Source organism: Polypterus senegalus, chromosome 12 (assembly GCF_016835505.1).
Source record: "Polypterus senegalus isolate Bchr_013 chromosome 12, ASM1683550v1, whole genome shotgun sequence".
Lineage (NCBI taxonomy): Eukaryota > Metazoa > Chordata > Cladistia > Polypteriformes > Polypteridae > Polypterus > Polypterus senegalus.
In genome coordinates, this window is record NC_053165.1 from 90,099,864 (window position 1) to 90,120,729 (window position 20,866).

Here is a 20,866-nt window from a genome sequence, read left to right on the forward strand (position 1 = left end):
AAAATGTTATTAGCTGTCATTCACAGCGCCTATAAAAAGAATTCACCCCTTAGAACTTTTTACATTTGACTGTAATTCAAACTTTTTCTGACACTGATCAAGAGAAAAACACCCTTTAATGTCAAAGTGAAAACAGATCTCTGCAAAATGGTCTAAATTAAAGTATCAAGAAAGTGACTAGCTTTCCTTAATAAAAAGCCTGAGTCTCCACTGGTTAGGAACTCCTGGTTAATTTATGTGCCTTGGGGCTGCCTTGAGCAGAACTCCTCTTCAGTTCACAGCCAATAGTCACCTTGAGTCCTGCCATGTTTGGTCTTCTCTTGAATCAGACAAGGGTCAACTGACTTGAAGGGGTGGTCCATTCTCTTCTGGTGACCCTAAAATAATACTCCCACCAAAAAAAGATATACTTTTTATATGCAACCTACCCCATGTAGCTTGTGGTAGTGCAGAGAAATATATATTTTTTTAACTCTTGGCTTGCCTGTCAGGAAGACAAGGTGCTGAGGTATGGCTGGTCTTACTTTTAAATGGCTGAAATGCATATGTGTGGGCAATTGCAAGATGTGCATTAATACTCTACAACTGTCTTGGGTTGAAAAATGGATATATTTGGTAAGTGTTTAAGTTTTTCCTCCATACCTCATAGATTAAAATGTAAAAGCACCAGTCTGGGCAAGATACAGTATATACAGTATATATATATATATTTTAATTTATATAAAGTGATTAAACTTTAGAACACTATCTTGTGGGGCAAATGCTTACATAGCATGTTTGTGAAGAAATAAATCTTTGACTTGAAAAATACTGAATTTGTCCTTTGAGAGATTCCTTTTCTATGGGCCTGTTAGACCAAGAAGCTGGCCACAAGAGTGGGGATTAAGCCTGGGAAGGCTAAAGGCCCGCTGGCTAGTAAAGTACGTGTTTGTAGTGCCTCAGTCCTTTGCAGTACTGGATCCAGCTTCAGCTTAAACTCTTACACTATTAGATAAAATCATTGTAACTAGCAAGGTTTTAAGTCTCAATGGTCCTAATATTTATTAAATGTCATGTTTTTATATGCATCCATCCATTTATTTAACAATCCATCTTAATAAAAGCTTTAAGTGTCTGTCTGACTGCTATGTCTCTGTCATTCCAATAGATGGCACATCACAAACATTTGTACTGTTTTTACGAATCCCATGCCAAATGGCATATAACAGACATATGCATTGCATGGTGCACTTCAAAGGTTAACAATGAAGTCTATATTAATTACTTTGATGTCAACCCACCTTAGGCCAGGGATATACTTAACGCTACATGACGCATGAGCTTGAGGACGCTACTGCTACTCAAGCAGTGAACTGTATATACTTGTGCACATACTTTTAAGTACATCTGAAGAATTCTACCAGGTGTCAGTTCGAGAAATCATCGAAGAACTCAGATTGATCCTGTTGGAGCTGCAAGCTTGCCATTGCATGTTGAGAATAAACAATGATGCTGACATCACATACCAAAAGTTGAACACACATGCCACCCATATTTTTGCTGGTACTGCAACTTGCACACGCATCGTGTTAATTTCTGAGGACGTGCTTAAAGGGCGTGTGGGAATGCGCGGCAGCCATGATGCATGCATGTACATGTTCTGAGCATGAAGTACAAACCAGCCCTTAGACAGGTAGCATAACTAGTATTTTAGTAAAAACACATGTGTTTGGGACATTGTAAGCACACAACTGGATGAGCTGACATGTTATGTGGCACAAGGAATTTGCAATTTTTTTCCATGGATGTTTTTTTACATTGTTTGCTGTTGGCAAGTGCTGGTTGCCGTAGGTACTTATTCTATCAGAAACTTTGTTACTTTGACAACAACTTGTAATCTCATGTTTTCACAGAGAATCAAACTGCATGGGGTAACATATATAAAAAATATATAATTGAGTGTTGTATTCCTTTAAGTGTATCTTGCATTAAATAGTAATCGTTTTATTAATTTATTACATGTCTAAATTTTCTGTTTTATTTCAATGTCTTTTTTTTCTTTCTAGCTTAAACAGAGCTTTTTTTCCAAGCTTGTTTCTGTTAAACTTTGTAAAAAACTTTTAAAGTACAAGTCTTTCTTATTTATTATATGTACTGTATCTGTGTGCAAGTGTGACAAACACAGTCCAACGTGTTGCATAAAGGCATGCTCAAAAGTGTTGTGAAAACATGGAAAATGTGATGGTCCATTGACTGTTGAACAATGAATTCTAGCACATTTTCTCCGTATGTGCTGGAGTAAAGTCATGGCACTTATCAACCTGCAGGCGAACCTGCCAAAAAGGTTCATGCCCTCACTTTGGGGATAATTTGTAAGAGAGATGTTATTAGCAGCAACATGGTGAAGCAGTGATTGGTGCTGCCTTGCCTCATAGAACAAGGGCGTTAGTGTCAAATATGGCACTGGGTTATCATTGGAGTTCACCTTGTATCACAGTGGGCTTTTCTTCAATATTCTTCCCACAGGTTAATTGGTGACTCTACATTTACCTATGATGCACTGGCATCCTTCTCAAGGGATGGTCTCTGCCTTTGCCTGTTCTGCTGGAAAAGATTCTGGCCCCCACAACCCTGAATTGTGGGTGTAAAATTGTGTCATTATCTGAGGTTTTAACACTTTGGGTTCTTCAAATTAAAACTACCAAACTACTTGGTAACCCTATTAGACAATTTGACTATATACTGTATTATCTCTATATATAATCTTCATTTGGATCTTGATCTTTGTTTGTCCACGAATGAATTAGAAGAAGAAGCACTAGATGGCAGTAGAGAGAAAGCTAAAACATAGGCATTGCATTAAGAATTTCCTCCAGGCTTATACTACTGAAGACTGTAGTACTCCAGTCACACCTCAAAACACAGACATTCAAACTAAACAAATTGTTGTGCTTTAAGTTAACTAAAGAGATCTTCATTTAGATCTTGATCTTTGTCCGCCAATTCCACGCATGCGTAGACCACCTTCCAGTTTAGTACGTTGTTGTTACTCACGGATGTCAACAATGTGCCGGAATAACGAAAGGGGTGGTGGACAGTGTTACGCTGGTTAGCTCCTGAGGCCTGGTTAGAGAATGAGATTGCCGAAGATAAAAGGTACGTGCCTACTTAACATATGAATGAAAGAAAGACAGTGGGTAAAATGAATGACAACGTAACAGCACGTTTGGGAAATTAATTATTGTTACGTTGTAGCCGGCGAGTGCTGCGTGTCTCACAGTTGTACTGTGGCTTGCTCACATGTCAGTGAAGTGATCCCTAATGATGCTTTAAAGAGCCTGGATACCTACAGTATGTGTCCCCCTTTTATAACCATTGCTCCGTGTATATTGCCTTACTCTTTGGATTGCCACAAAGCAACCTGCGAGATTGGAGAAAGGTTGAGAAGACATCGTAAGAGGAAACAACAGCGTCGTGAAAATGAGACGGACTGCGAACGGACAGAAGCAGAAATGCTTCTACACCACCACATAATTACGATTCGGACAGTGATTCCAAGTAGGCCGTTCCTATTGAATCAATGTCTAAGGGTTTTCTTTTGTAATTTTGTTTCATAACAACAAAAATCATAATGCTGTGCGACGAAGGGCCTAGTTCACAGCTGGCAGTCACGTTTAAACAGGGAGCCCTTCACAGACAACTTTAACACGCGCAACGTAGTTGGGCGCACATGGCTAGTAGAATATATAAATGCTATAGTTTCTGTACAGAATCATGGAGGCGACTGAAAAAGTTTAAAATAAAGACAGGTCTACCAGTTAACAACAATGTGATGTCTCACTGCCAAGGTCAACTTCTTTTCCCCGTTTGCCCTTAGAATGAAAAGGGGCTAGCTGCAGACCTCTAGAGCCCTGTGATTCAGTCGCTCTATTGAACACCCAATTGGACTGCACATTTATGTCCCATGATTTACACAATGGAAACTCTAAGAAGGTTCTGGCTGCTGCCTGCAGCACTACACAACAGTTTGCGATTCGAGAGATAGTCCTACTACACAACACACCCAGAGTCCTCATTAATCACAAGTAAGATAGCCCTTCAACAACCCTAATCTTAACAGTTATGTAAATGACATGTGAGGTACAGCTTGATATAGACACATTGAGAAAGATATAAATGACTGGCAGTATCAGGTGACATCATTGATGTATAATGCAAACCCCATTAGATATGTGGAATCTGATTGGCTCCTCAGCAGAGTGGATATTTTGAGTTCTGCAGTGCAATTCTATTCCTCGGAATAGAGGATGATGCCCAAGTGGACCCATGACATCATTTCCACCCTGCAATCCAAAGACCTGTCCCTTCTGGTTGCCTCGATATTTATTTAATAATTGCCATTACAAAAAAGTCAGGGGTCAGTAGTGAAGCAGATTCAGAAGCTTTTCCTACACATTGGACCTGGGGGTCTTTGGACATTTTGTATTTTAATTTCATTTCTTTACAGTTCATGCTCTACAATTAAAAACGGGCCTCCATCCAGGAATCTTGGACTGACCGCGGCTTTCTGTTTTTAGAGTTATCAGCTGCAAAATCCCTTGGTCGCTACGGAGGGAAGCAGAATTACACAAATTGTGAGCAACACCATCTTGTGAGTTTACTGCTTTGACACAGCACCTTTGTTCATTTCACTCAGTACATCATCGGTAGTGCATTTTGATTTATAGATTCTTACACAGCCAGAGGTTTTAATTTGCTGGTAACATTGTTTAGTTTAAATGAGAAAGTGTGTCAAATTAATCGAGCGAATGATGCATTACAAAAACTGAACAAAATTTATCATTTACTATTTGTAGTCTATTTCATATTAATCTAGGCCACAATAATGTTTATTATTAGTTTAATAAAAAATAAAAAAAAACTGGACTATACTGCATAACATTTGAAACTTTATTTAATTTCAAACATAAGAGTACACTATGGATGCCAAAAGTGTCAGTTTTAAAGGCAATCTACTAAATATTTACCATTCTACTTTTTTGCTCTTTTCTGGAATTTCCTAGATTTGAATGAGTGTTAAGTTTATTTACTCTACAGAATATTACTTTCCTGTCATTAGCATGAGCCAAGTGGTGTCAGTGTGATCGAGAGCAGATTTTCATTGTGTTTTGTTAACTTCCAGTGATGCGAATGGTGCCGTACATTCTGTCTACAAGAAGGCACCTTTTGAAGAGTTCATGAATGGTGACCCAGCACACTAGGCAACATTTGTCTTCTCTGCTTGTCTGAATAGACCTCAGAACGGGTAACATTTCTGTCAGCAACAAGCAAAGACAAATTCTATAGAATCACTGTGGACATGTACTGCATAGCCAGCATAATAGCGCTAGCACAGTTAGAACCCCAGCGTGGTCGCAGTCTCTGTGGATTTTGTCATCATAATAATTGGCAAAGTAGGCATACCGTTACTAGAACAAACACAACTGATGTCTGAAAGCTTGACAAATTGTCTACATGTGACAAGAAATGAGCCTGGTCATTTTTATTTAAATCTAATATGCTAAATGACAGATACGGCACATCAAAAATTATTCCATGTACCTGCTTATTTCTTCTCATGTCAATGGCACAGATTTCACTGGAAGTAAAGCAATTTGTTTCACAAATTACTTTGTGAAGTGAAATAGTCTCACTGCAATTTCAGTTCACGCAAACCATTTCACTCATCTCTACTTTTGTGTAATTACATTCTGTTCATTTCAGTTTATTTTTATATAGTACTCTTCATTGCATTCAGGAAAAGAGTGCTGTGACAGGTTCTTGGATAGGGTGCAACTACAAACTTTGGATAATGAATTCATATAGACGCAAAGTACTTTTAAACTGCTTATCATAAATGTAACCCAGCAATATCTGTCCATTAATTGTTGAACTAGGAACAGCAGATAATGTAGGAGAGAGAGAAACAAACTCTGGAGAAAAGCAACCTCTGCAGGGTCAATGGTCAGTTTTAACACACAGAGACCGGGATGCCTTTGCCACCCAGGACAAGGATTGGTGTGTTTGTGCTGGGCCATCTAATTTGATGACAAAACCTTTCCTTCTGTTAATTCCAGAGCTCCAAATGCCACAACTAGCTACAAAACAGAGAAGGGGTAGTAATGGTTTATAATATTCCATCCATCCATTATCCAACCCGCTATATCCTAACTACAGGGTCACGGGGTTCTGCTGGAGCCAATCTCAGCCAACACAAGGCGCAAGGCAGGAAACAAACCCTGGGCAGGGTGCCAGCCCACAGCAGGGTTTATAATATTAAATTATTTATATTTCTGTACAAATGACTAACAGAGATGCAACATACACATCTAATCTGGGTACACTTAACTAAAGAAGTGAGTCTTCAGCCTGAATTTAAACGCGGAGGCTGAAGGGGCATCTCTTTTATTAGCAGGTAGATCACTCCATGGCTCTGGAGCCCTGTGACTAAATGCTTGACATCCCTCTATTGTTTTATTAATCCTTGAAATCTTTGTTTTGGCTGGCATTTGAGATATTAATGCATGCTCTGGTTTTCAAGTAATGTTAAGATAAGTAAGCACAGCCTTGGCTTAATATATAAGAAGGACGATTTTACTTCATTCTTTACACCGGCTTCCTGTAAAGCTTAAAAGGCAGGAGTTGTGTGTTCATACTTTCTAGTTCTTGTAAGTACTGCAGCAGCATTTTGAATAAACTGAAAGCTGCATAAAGTAAGATTTGAACAGTCTCGGAAAAATGCATTTCAGTTGTCAGTCCTACTAGAAATAATAGCACAAATTCATTTTTCAGTATCCTTCATATTTAAACAAATCTTAATTTTCCAATATTTTTAAAATAGAAAAATGTTTTTGAAAGTTTTGTAGTGTGTGTTTTTAAACAACATGTTAGTGTCAAAGATATTGCTTCTAAGTGCTGCTCTGATTCAGTAAAGCAAATGGTTAGTCCGATGGAGTTGAAAGTGACAGAATATTGTGGGGTAATGATGTGGACTTCAACAATAAAGGTGTTTTTTTTTTCCTTTTATTCGGACATAAGTAGTTCTCATTTAATTACTCTTTAACTTACTGACACAATGAATTAAGGACTCTATTGGAGAAGCATCGTTTGTCTGAAAGTACTGCTGGGTATCATCTGCAGATGAGTGAAAATGAATGAATTTCTAATTATAATTCCTAATTGAAGCATGTAAAGGGTTCAGCACTGAGCCCTGTGGGACACTATATTTAAACTGCTGAGCATAATACAGCACTGTCTGCACATTTCTCAGCGTGCAGAAATTGATTTGAAAAATATGAACTAAAAACCACACAAGCACAGTGCTTAACAGCCCAATGTCATTTTCTAGCCGTTGTATTAAAACAGAATGATCAAAGGTTTTAAAGCTTTTCCTTCATGAGAGAACATTAGAATGTCATTTACAGCATAGGTTGGTGTTGTTTGTGTACTGTTACTGGTGCAGATGAGAGAGACTGGAAATTCTCAAATGAATTGTGATGTGTAAGGTGAGACTGAACATGAGTGGCAACTATTTTTCCAAGCATTTTAGAAGACGAGTAAATTTGAAATGGGTCTGTCATTGTTAAGCATATGTATGTCTAGCTTTGTGTGTTGTTTTTTTTTTCTTTCAGTAATGGTCTGATTACTGACACTTTTGGTGAATCAGGAATTGTGCTGTTCAGTAATGAACTTCTGATAATGCTGATAAATGGGTGCTGCCAGATCATCTATCAATTTGTCAATAACATGTCCATTACAATTCCTACTTGAAAAAAATGGCATGATTTGCTGCTTTTTCTGGTGGGACAATTATATTTTAATGCATTAAATGAAAACGAGTAGTGCTATTTATATATCACAAACATGGCGAGACAAGTTCTGAGGCCTCTCAAAAGTCACAAAAGCAGGTTAGGCCCTTCTCTAGCCTGTCCAGATATGGCAGCTAGCCCCTCAACTGTGAATGATATTCTTTAGCATACACAGGCTCAAAATTAACTGTTTTTAAAATTTCATAAAATGTCTTTAATGTTCCAAACTATATAAAATGCCCCTTTAGGGAGAGACCATAAAACCTCCTAGCAAGAATCTTTATTAATTCAGTATTTGTTGAAGAAAAGCAAAAGGAGGCACAACATTAACTGTGCAAAAAGGACTTTCCTTAAAGGCAATCAAGGAAAACTAAGCCCGGATACAAAATTCAAAATCAGTAATCCTCGAACAGAAGCAATAATAAAATGGGAAAACCAAACAATAAACTCAGACAAACTCAATGACCCACTGCTGGGATCCTCTCTCTGAACTTAGTATAATAGCAGAGACAGGACCCAGCAGCAACAACTGCCTATTGGGTTTCTGCACACAAAACACAAACCATGGCGGAACATTTTAACATACGGTACATTAATAAAAAACATAACCATATTAATATGAAAAATACATACACATATAAAAGGGAAAATAAACATAGCCAAGGAATAAACCCTGGTTGTATCACATAGCCTTCTTGCCAGCTCACAAGTGAGAAAAGGCCACTAGTTAAAGTGCGTTTTTCTTTTCTTCATCTTTACAGATGTCTCAATGACATGGTCAAAGACTGCTTTTATAAATCCCATACCAAATGGCATAACACAGAAACGTATGCATTACATTTGTCATTTGAACAGATAGTGCATCACAAACACTAACACTATTATTAGGAATCCCATACCAAATGACATAAAACAGATACATGTACATTGAATGGGGCACTGCAAACATTAATGCTGAGTAAGATCTACATTAATTACTTAGATTTCAACCCATCTTAGATAGGCAGCACAGCTAGTAATGACATATTGAAGATCTATCAACCTATGTTGATTTCTGTTTTTTATTTATTTATTTATTTTTTTTAATGAATTTGCAAAAATTCTTAACATCAAGATTTTGCATTGTCATTCTGGGGTACTTAAATGTATTTTTTTCCCCATATCAGGCAACATTTATATGGATTTTAGCATAAAGCTGCAACAGTGCCAAACGTGTGACAAAAGTGAAGGAGTCTAAACACTTTCTGAATCCACATTACCTTTTCACTTGCCCCCATGAATAAGAAAATCCTGTGTAATGAATCACACAATAGTGAAGAATCTGCATGTGATCTTAGTATTTCTCAAAGAAATTAAAGCTGAACGTGTTTCACATTTTTAAACTTTTGATGGAAGCAGCATACTCTTCTTCCTTTCAGTCTTAATGCTTACAGTAAAACAGATGGCCACAGTACCTGACCTTTGACTCTTTCCCTGGGAAAAAAAAGTGTGAGTATTTCAGGAAACCTTAAATTATTTCTTCTGTGTTTACTGATCTGCCTGTCGCTACTTAGCCTAAAAGTCCCCAGAAAAATATAGAGATGTCAGTAATCTGCTGCTTGTAACTTATGAACAAGCCCACAAATTACTTCATTGCCCTGTGCTGCAATAAATCTGTTAGCAGCTTACTATTTAAAAATGCTTTTTTTCTGTATAGCGGTAAGAATACTATTAGTAGGCTTTTATAATGGTTATTTATTTTTTTAACTCCACAGTTTAACTATATTTTGCTATCCAACATGTTTTATTCCGGAGTGATTCATATTATTTATTAAAAGTCTTGATTTTTTTTTTATTTTTTTTGATTTGCTGGGAGGTGTTCGTTAAGGTAACCAAATAAACCAGGGAGATTGAAGTTTAATGTGTATGTTGGAATGAATGTTCCAGAAAGTCTCATTCAGTTAAGTATGTATGACGAAAGACAGGCGAGTAATTGAGCTAAATTTGAGGCCACCGAGTACTTCACCTTCAAATTAAATACACTTAAAGGCTGTTGGATGTATGGGGATGACTATTCCAAAAATGTTTTCCAACATTTGTGGCATAATGAGTAACTAAACTAAACTGAAGTCCACTGAGTACTTCACCATCCGATTAAATATATTTAAACACAATATACTTGATCTAAGCAGCTCTGTAGTGCAGCGTTTTGAATGGCTGCCTTGTTGATCCACCTATTGCTGAGCACCTGCTTTCAAAAGATTGGGTGTTCCTTTACACTACCCAAGTATGTCCACCTTTTAGGTCAAAACCTGTAGATGCCTATAGTGGAAGGCACTGTAAAAAGAAATGGTACTCCGATTTCCTCTGACATTCCAATGATGAGTTAGTTAGGGTAGTTGGTGACAATGAACTGTAAATGCGTGTGTGTTAGTTATTATTGTGTACCATAGTGAGCCGGTGCCTTGTCCAGAGTGGGTTCCTGCCTTGTCACAATGCCGACAGAATAACCTCTGGTACCCTGTGACCCTGAATTGCAAAAGTTGGTTAGGAATTAATATAGATGGAGATTGTCTTTCTGTGGTAGGATGCTAGGAAGACCCTATTCTCCCCTTTATACTTTAATTTACATTCACCCCTTGGAGGTTTTCATATTCCGTTGTTACATAATACTGAATCAAAGTAATGTCAAAACGAAAACAGATCTCTGCAAAGTGGTCAGCATTAATTATTAATATAAAATGAAGAATTTGATTATGTAAATATCTACTGCCCTCACGTCAGTGTTTAGCACAAGGCAGCCATGGTAGCATCTGTGTGCTCAGGTGTCTCTCAAGCAGCTTTGCACATCTCCGCATTCTTCTTTGTGAAGCTGGTCAAGCTCTGCCAGATGTTATGGTAGTCGTGAGTGAACAGCCGTTTTTCAAGTTTAGATGCACATTCTCAATTAGACTGAGATATGGACTATGACTCTGCCACCCCAGGACATTCACATTGTTGTTTTGAAGCCATTTCTGAACAGCTTCGGCTTTATGCTTGAGGTTGATGTCTCGTTGGTAAACAAATTTTCTTCCAAGGCATAGGGTTCTTGCAGACTGCAACAGGTTTTCCTCCAAGATTTCCCCACATTTTGATGCATTCATTTTATTCCCACAAGTCTTCCAGGGCCTGATTTAGAGAAGCACCTGAGGTTACCACCATCATGATTCAGGGTGGAGATGGTGCATTTTTGACAATGTGCAGTAAAACATGGTGTTTAGTCATAGCTCAATTTTGGTCTCGTCCAACAACTGAACCATCTTTCAGCTGACTTCAGAGTCATCTGCTGAGATGTTCTGTGTGTGGCTTTTTGTGTTTTTTTTTTTCTTTCCTTCTCCCCTCTTTACCACTCTCTGATAAAGCTGGTGACTGGTGAAGTACCCAGGCACAGTTATCCACACACTCTCCCCCATCTCTATTCTCAAGAGGTTTCTTGGTGAACCCCCTCACTTGTCGTTAGCACAATTGCTCGACTTTTGTTGATGGCCTGCTCTAGCAGATTTATAGCCGCACATTACTCTTTCCATTTCTTTTTCATTGATTTAACTAGATATTCAGTGTGTTGAATATTTTCTTGTCTCTGACTTGTGTTTTTCATGGAGTTGCATGGAGTGTTCCTTTGTCCTCAGTGTGTAGCTTAGGCCACCATACCAACTAATCTCAAGTGGGACCTTCCAGATAAGGTGCATTTATACTGCAATCAATGGAAACCTTAGACAGGAGATTTCCATTAAACTGATTCTGTGATGTCTAAGCCAACTGGCCGCACCAGTGAGGATTTAGGTGTGCCATACTTATGTAGTCAATTATTTAATGTGTTACATTCATAATTAATTTAGACCAATTTGCAGAGATCTGGTGCTAGAACCTTGGTCATGACTGAAAGCATATGACTGGATATCTTCAAAACATTTTAGCTTACAGCAGCTTCACCAAACTGACCTGTGTGAGTGGGTTTCTTGTGGCAAAGTTATTGGCAAACAAAGTGAAATGGCAAAAAGAAAAACAAGACCAGCGACATCTGCCGAGTCTCAAATCTCAAAGGCCGATGACCTGCTGAAGAAGAGCAAGAATGGCACTGGTATACAATAAGCCTTAAATATGGGATAAAGAATGCAAGAACAAAGACTGATTTGTAAATGCATGTGACTAGAGGTCTGTGGGTTTCACTAGTATAAGAATAAAATGCGAACTTCCAAGGACATAAACATTTTATTGGCACTGAATGTAGATTTTGAAATTTAGATGTATCTATTTATATGTGCATGCATGCATGAAAAGGTGGTTGCAGAATATTAAAGCAGCCCGTGACTATTAACAATGGTCAGATATTCGCAGAATGGGGTGCAAGGTGGGAACAAACCCTGGGCAGAGCATTAGTATATCAGCAGACACACAAGCACACATTTGCACTCTCGTATTCTCTTCTCCCAGGCCAATATGGAGTGATAGAACACACATGTGGGTGGAGTACTGGAAGTATCAAGAGACAAATTCACATTAGTTTTTATAATTATTTTTCTCTTTTTTCTTATGAGAAATACATTTACAAGCTTAAATGTAATAGTTTGTAAGATAAGTGATGAGATTGAATGGTATAAAAATGCCATAAACCTGTATGTATAAAGCCTGTTGTAAATTAAATCATGAGGCTGTGTTTCGCGTGACTTGGCGTGCCTTACCTCGATTCAGACATTGTTTAGCTCAGACTCTCTCTGACATTTTCCCCTTTATCTATCTTTTTGTTAACCAGATGTGAATGACACTAGGAGGTAATGCTGTTATTTTATCTACTTTTCCATATGTTGGGCTCCCTGCCAGTAATTTGCTACAATATGCTGCCATTTGACAGGTATACAATTTCCCTTAAAATGTCTAATATGAACTTTTGCACAGGAATTGTGATTTTGAATTTTGCCAACTTTATGTTTAATCCTTGAAATAATAACTGAGCAGATACATTTCTGCAAATTCCTTACCCATAGATAATATAAACTTTAAGAGCCTCTGTTTAATTAGGGCCTCATTTTTCATTGTTGATCAGAAGAAAAGAGACAAGATAACGTACACAGATATTTTATTGACTAGACTTAGTGGTATGCAGCAGGCCAAACTAGAGTGATGAGAAAAAGAAATGTTTTCAAAGTTTAGGCTGTTTAGATTTGGGGATGAAGAAACATCGCTTATTATAAACAGCCAAATTTATGCTGACACTAATGAAAATATTTAAATAAAGGCATAAGCAAAAAAAAAAACCAAAGCAACTATTGTTAGTTAATTGTATTATCATCGAACTAAAGAGCCAACACAACCTTTCAGTGATCATAAAGCTTAAAAAATTGCATCACTTGAGGCAGCAAAAACCTAGAAGGCTGACACAAATAATCAAATTCCATAATAAAAAACCTACATCAGTCAATATGCCAGTATAATTTTATATTATTAGAACATTAGAAAAAAATTCTAATTTATTTAGAATGTTAAAAGATAGAGCTGCCAGGCAAGAGGAACGCCTAAGAAAAGGTTTATGGATGTGGTGTGGGATGACATGAAGGTGTTGGATGTGACAGAGCGAGATGACGAGGACAGGAAGATATGGAAAAAGATGATCTACTGTGGCAACCCCTAATGGGAACAGCCGAAAGAAGAAGAACACTAGAAAAAAAAAAAATTCTGAAGAACAAGCTATTTAGTCTAATGAACTCATCCACCCTATTCACCCCGATTGTGTTAAATATGCAACATCGAATTCAGATCTCAAGGTCTCTAAAGTCCTGCTCTCCACCACACTACTTGGTTATTTTATTCCACATCTCTGTGGTTCTTTGCATGAAGAAAAACTCTCACATTTGTGCAAAATCTGCTTTTAACAAGTTTACAACTGTGTCACCATGTTCTTGTTGCAAATTTATATTAAAGTAATAACTGTGACCTACTGTACGGAAAAGTATAGGCCACAGGTGTTAACTGCTTTTTATTGAGAAAATTAAAATCTGTAGGCTTACTGTTCAGTGACCATAAAAATACCAAAAAATAAATAAAATTTCGTTAAAATGCATTCTTTAACTAATAAAATATGTATCTGTAATATTATTACAAGCTGTCATATTGTTCTCTTTCCTGTAATTTACATACCTGAAACAAGGCTTAATTTAAAAAAAGTCAGTCATTTTCCAACCCGCTATATTCTAACCCAGGGTCACAGGGGTCTGCTGGAGCCAATCCCAGCCAGCACAGGGCGCAAGGCAGGAACAAAACCCCGGGCAGAGTAAAAAAAAAAAAAAAAATTTTCACCATATATTTTACATATATATATATATATATATATATATATATATATATATATATATATATATATATATACACACAGAGAGAGAGAGAGAGAGAGAGAGAGAGCATAGTTTACTCTCAAATAAACCGAAGAGTACGCGACATGTGTTTCGCCCTTATTTGGGCTCATCAGGAGGCGTACACACTCACTGCTCCCCTTGCAGGGATCGAACCTCGGACGTCAGCGTCAGAGACGAAGTCCCTTATTGCGCTGCGCCACGGCGTGTGGTTCGTTTATTTGACAGCCTGTAGATCGGATTAATTATATTCATTGCATTCGTAGCCTGCATCCCGAGCTGATTGTATGGGTGGTTACCTACCAGGTAACGCATGTGGTTAGTCTGCCATTTGGCCAACATCCGCAACGGGGCCCTCTTTCACTTGTGAGAAGCAGATCATGGAATGTCGCATATATATATATATATATATATATATATATATATATATATATATATATATACACACATATACTGTATATATACATACATACATACACACACAATCAATTATTATTGGCAATTTAACACCGCTTAAATATCAATATACATGTGCTTATGGGTTTTAATAATTAATTGCATTCCAGCTTTCTTTGCTGTTAAAATATACTTTTACTATATTTATACGTGTTTTTTTTCTTCAGTGTATCAGCTACACATATGCAATTCTTGAGGTGTAATTATAAAACATGGATTACCCTTTTAATTATGTAGTACTTGTTTCTTACCAAAACATATACTGTACGACACACAGAAATAATAAACAAAGTACTAATCTTTTAAAAAAGCTTCAAAGTATCAAATGTTCATAAGTTGTTTATCAAGAAGACGCAAGTCTAACATGCTTAACAGGTTTATAAGTAAAAGACACATTTTCCTGTTAAGCGAACATGCCTATTGTTTACTAAGCAGCACTTTCAAATTCTTCTTTTCTTTTTCCAATTAAAAATGTAATCTGCTGCACATGACACCAGCACAGTAGAGGACTTCTAAAGCTCTGTTAGAGTGACCAATGAATTCTTATTCACCTCCTTGACCAAGGCCATTTTTACACGGTTTCCCAATTTGGCCATTTGCCAACACTATGAAGAGCCCTGATGTTTCCAAACTTCTTACAATCCAAAATTATGGAGGCCACTGTCTTCCTGGGAGCACACTTAAAGCTTTAGAAATAGTTTGATCCCCTTGCTCTGATCAATGCCTACAGTTTGACTGCAAAGGTCTGCGGAGAGCTTGTTGGACTTCATGGTTTAGTTTTTGTCCTGGCATGAAGTGTTAATTGTGGGACCTTCTATGCACAGGTGTGTGCCTTTTTAGACAATATCCAAACTGCTCAGTTTGCCACAGGGGGACTCCAGTCAAGTTCTAGACACATCACAAACAGAACTAATGTACACAGGATGCAATTGATTGCCATTTGGCGTGTCAGAACAAAGGGTCTGAATACTTGTATGAAGAAGAGATGTCAGTTTAGATTTTTAATAAATTTGTAAACATTTCTAAAATCTTGTTTTCACTTTTGTCATGGGTGATTAAGTGTAGGTTGATGGGCATAAATGGTTAATTTATTAATTGAAAATGTGTGCAGAAACTGAAGGGGTCTGAATATTATCTAAATCTACTGTAAACACTCAAAATAAGTACTACTAGTGACATCCATACTCTTTGGCTAAAATGTAATTTAATGATGATTATTAGGATTATGGGAGGGAGCAAAACTGAAATGGATATTTTAATTGAACACTGTCATTAATAAAAAATCTATACGTGAGGCTGCACTATTGCTTTTTAGTTGCAATCACATTTAATGCAAAAAGCGCGTACTACAATAGCCATTTCTGTCTGCATGAAACAATGCAGCTCCTGTGGACCGATTCTGTTGGAATGTGGCACACTTATTCGTCAAATTTGTCAAGACATTTCAATTTTCATTGCGATGTTCCAAACAGACCTCGCTGTACACAGTTTTGAAATTTCAAAATCTCCCAATGAAAAGCATCAATGAAACTCCAGACTCGTCTATCTTAAGTCAGAGAAACATTCTGTATGAACGTCAACTATGAACTGGCTTACGGTTTCAAATTTACCTTGACAGTGGTTACGCCAACTTGTATAATTTCTTCTTCTTTTTCACTTCTGGCAGCTGCTACTGACAGCAAACAAATTCATGATAAAAGTTAATGAAAGGCCAGTAGACTGCATGCACAGATCTCATTGCTATGAGCAGTTTTTGCATACATGGGATGAGCAATTCTGGATTTGCATATCCAGCTCTATGTATGTACATGGACACCTCCATCGGCAAGTTGTTTCTGTTTCAAGTTGTCTTCCAGCTACTTGAAAGTAAATGTAAGAGAACCAGTGCATCAGTATCTCTGTCTTCCATGATGCTTTAAGTTACAGCAGGTAACCTAAAAGATCTTCCTAGCCATAAGTATAAAATACAAGCACAGAAAACAAAAGGTTATCTAGATATGAATCAAACACCCATGGTGTTTAAACAATTACGCACAAAGTAAACTTGCCTTATGCTAAAGCAACCACACAGGTACATTATCTACAAATATTGGATCACTATTTCAATGACACTGCAATTTACAATCTAAGAGCCACAGCTCCCAATATATAAGAAAGGGCACCGCAGGTTCTTAGTTGACAGCGTTTCTTTAATGATGGTATGGACCTCTTCTACATCTCTAATGGCCAGTTGTGGTATGCTGGTCTGGTAACATCATCTCAAGAAAGGCACACTGAATTAATAAGATAATTAAAAGCGTCTGCCGGAGCCAATCCCAGCCAACACAGGGTGCAAGGCAGGAAACAAACCCTGGGCAGGGTGCCAGCCCACCACAGGGCATTAGGTGATTTGAAATAAAAATAATAAGAAAACATACAGATATTTACAACGGCCATTCAAGAAGTAACAGCCCATCCCACCACTTATTTTTCAGTCTCGGTACCAGCTGGTATTTAAAACCCTTTACAAAATCTTGAGCGTCATTCAAATCTAGGCCATGCATGATATGACTCACTGGCTTGTTCCTTCCAATCATCACTGCTACAGCAATCATTCCTTGTTTTTCTTCCAAATGAAGCCTGATAGTATGAAAAAATAATGCATCCTAATGGGCTTTGATCTTTCAGCTCTGTTAATCTTTTTTCATTTACTTCAATAAACCTCCAATATACTTACTTCCTGTTATAGATTTTTTTTTTCCCTAGTACAGGTTACGAACGACTCTTGGAGACATTCTTGAAGTGGACCATTCCTTTTTTTTTTTTTTATTACTGCATTACATTCCACTCTTAACAGCATTCTAAAGGAAACCAAATGTCAACACACAGATACATAAATATAGCTCTGTTAGAAGCTGTTGTAAAAAACCTTGCCATTCACTTCTGTTATTCCACAACACTTGTCTGAACTGTTGTGACCACCGGGGGTATTGCAGCACCCCAAACTCCAGAAACAAATACACAGACACAGTCCCAATTCAAATGAAAAGTTTTAATTAACTAGGTGCCTTCTACAAAGGTTTCAAAAAGCACACAACACACAGCTCAACTCTTCAGTTTTCCTTCTCTCCTTCCGCTCCTCCAAGGAAACTTCATCTCCTTCCTCCTGACTCTGGCTCACAGCACTGGAGTGGGGTAGCTTCTTTTATACAGAACCTGGGAGTACTTCCAATGCCATGAGATTGTCCCTCAGAAGCACTTCCAGGTATGGCTGAAGCCCCACAAAGCAGGTACCTTGCATTACCTGCAGCACCCCCCGGTGGCATCCATGGAACCCAACAGCACCGTTCTGTGGGACTACATTTCCCAAAATGCCCTGTGGGTATGGTAGAGGTACCACAACCCTGGGATGCTGCCACTGGGCATTCTAGGGAAGAAAATATAGACCAAATTGCTAGTCTTCCCTGGTCCTTCTGTTATACAGGCCTCATGACAGGGTACCAGTTCAGTCCTGACTGAGATGGCAGTTCCTGCACGCTGTTCATTACACCGTATAGCTTTGCAAGTCCTATTAAAAAAAAAAAAAAAAAGATTTTGAGCAGCCATGCTCAAGCAAAAAAGGAATTTGTTACAGGTCAGGTACAGCTTGTTGCGCACCCACCACACAATGAAACAGCTCGGGATCCTGGTTGGCAACCCCCTTACATACCCAACCGGGCAACCACGTGGCCCAGTCCGACCCTCCAGAAATGACCCTCTATTTGCCACAGCCAGGTGTTACGTGTGTATTCCCTTAGCCTACTCCAGCCACTATGGTCTTCAACAATGAGGATCCTGTGAGCCAGATCACCCTCGGGGAATCGCGCCACACGGCCATAGTGCCATAACTGACGCTCCCTCACAGTGCAGGTAATGTGCATCATTCGGGACTCCATGAGCAATACAAAGTCAAACCAGCAGTACCAAAGGATTATCTGAAGTGACACAGTACCGAAGGAGTCCAATCTTCGTCTCAGGTTACTGGATGGCGCCCATGTCTGGCAACCATATAGCAAGACAGGAAGCACCAGGACTCTAAAGACTTGGACCTTCGTCTTTTGGCAGAGATATCGGGGGCACCACACAACCCTTTCGAGCGACCTCATGACACCCCATGCTGTCGCAATCCGTCTATTGACTTCATAGGAAGAATCACCAGAGTCATGAATGTCACTGCTGAGGTAAGTAAACCTCTCGACAAGTTTGACACTCTCTCTGCAGACAGACACAATGCTGATGCCCAAGAGGTCATTAAAGGCATGGCTCTTGGTTTTCATCAGGACACTCAAGAGTCCTCGCTCAGTCTCTCGAGAGCCCAGGACCAGCGCCTCCATTGATACCGGTAATTTATTACAGAGGATTTTTTGTTTTAAGTTTATTTCAGTTATGTTAAGTAGCAATTGTAAATTGTTAAGAGTAGTATCCGTAATGGTATAGCCTCTTGGCCAATCCTTTCGGCTCTGGCTAAACTGAGAAGATTCTAGAACCCAGCTACTAGTCTCCGTCCATTGAGTACAGTGCTTGCAAAGTCTCCCAAATGCACCTGAAAACCATACTCTTTCTAAACTATTTAGGATAAAAAATGCAGTGAAAAACTGAATTTTGGTAGAGACTGCTGTGACACTATAGCCTCACCTGGACGCCGATGCAGTGTAGTACAAACTGACATGAGTCAAGCAAAATACTCGTAAGCGTTAGCGCGAGCGGAAAAATATAACTGTCAGAGAGTTTACAGTGGAAACGAAAATACTGCAACACGGTTTTGGACTTACCGGCAGGTTGCTTCTGTATTTTCCGACTTTTCGTTGCTACTTTTTGTCACGGACCTCGTGTAAACTAATCCATGTTTACCCGCCAGTGTTTTAAAGTTGACGTCGAAGCTTAAAGCAGTCGCGGACGGCTGGAAATCCAGAAAGACAGTCCCAGGGGAGTCCAGTTTATTTATTAGTGGATTTATAACGTAGTGTGCTTTTTTTAAACAACCTTGCGGTTAGATGATATTACTTACATTAATTTTACTATTGTGATCGAGTATGTTTATCTGTGTTTGATATTTTTCTTTTTTGCTTGAGGTATTCAGCTCCCCCGGAAGGACCGAAATGGTGTCTTCCTGTATGTGTGAGTATATGCGTGCTGCGCGGGAGAATTTGATGTATATGGACAGTTATGGGCACAAAAAAAGAGTCGGTTCGATCGATCGTGGGGGGCTTATGAGTAGTATTTTTCAACCAGTGTATCGCAACTGGCTCTGAAGAAGCTGGCAAAAAAAGCAGCCCCACAATCGCTAAGTTGCAGACACAGCACTTTAGGGTTCTTCGGATGCGTCTCCTAGCTGCTAGAGTCCATCCTGCCCTGGGTGTGTGATCGCCAGCGAGCCTCGCGTGACTGGTGGATAGTGGGCAGGCGAGTTGCCTCTGAGGCAGAGAGGGGTTGGCAAAGGGACGAAATAGCTGGAAGATGCCACCAAAGTCCTCACTATGTGCGGTGTCTGCGAACGTTGATGTCGGAGCTGCTCATTTTTAATCGGCTTCCACAGCTGAGCAAGTGTAGGAGGTATAACATGTTTGTGGTTTGTAGAATAGTGGTGTGCCTTGGGATGTTTTTGGTTACAAACAGTGTGCCACCATGCTGCCTTAGATAGACGGAGTTAGTCTGTGCGAGATGAGCCAGAATTAGAGGGGGCTGGTGGCAGAGCAGTTAGTTGCAGGTAAAGAGCAGCTTGAGGCTCCGAAGAAAGCTCCTGAAATTATTATACTTTTTCCGAGGACTCGTATATATGGAATGGGCTGAAACAGGGTCCAGTTTTTGTTGTTGTTGGTGTGTGTGTGTGTGTGTGTGTGTGTGTGTGTGTGTGTTTAATATCCCGTTATAGACTGAATTACATCCGGTTAAGAGCCTTTGGTGGTGTTTTTTCTTCTTCCTTCTGATTGTGTAGTTTTGTTTTGCTGTTCTCTCACCAAGAATTGTTTTGACACCGGACCTGGTACTCAGCTTGTGACAACTGCCTTCATTCCAAATGGAACAAGGAACCCCAAAGCAAATTACAAACAAGAAGCGGATTTGTCTTCCCGGAAGACTTGCAGGCTATCTGTTCTGAGGTCGGTGTTGCATTACAAAGATAATTTTATTTTGTTTACCAGTTACATTGTAAGGATGCTTTTATTATAATACAGATTCTCTTGATGGGAAGTTTGCGCAACT

The 20,866-nt window shown here is 38.8% G+C and overlaps 1 protein-coding gene across 2 annotated transcripts in view; it reads right to left on the minus strand.

Moving 5' to 3' along the window:
* dtwd1 (DTW domain containing 1) overlaps window positions 1-19,583 on the minus strand; it is a 43,662-nt gene extending 24,079 nt beyond the window's left edge. For both annotated transcript variants that reach the window (XM_039772864.1, XM_039772865.1), the window contains exon 1: window positions 19,438-19,583. The gene's annotated coding sequence lies outside the window, so the exon portion shown is untranslated. The remainder of the gene's footprint in view (window positions 1-19,437) is intronic.
* Between the last annotated feature and the right edge of the window lie 1,283 nt (window positions 19,584-20,866).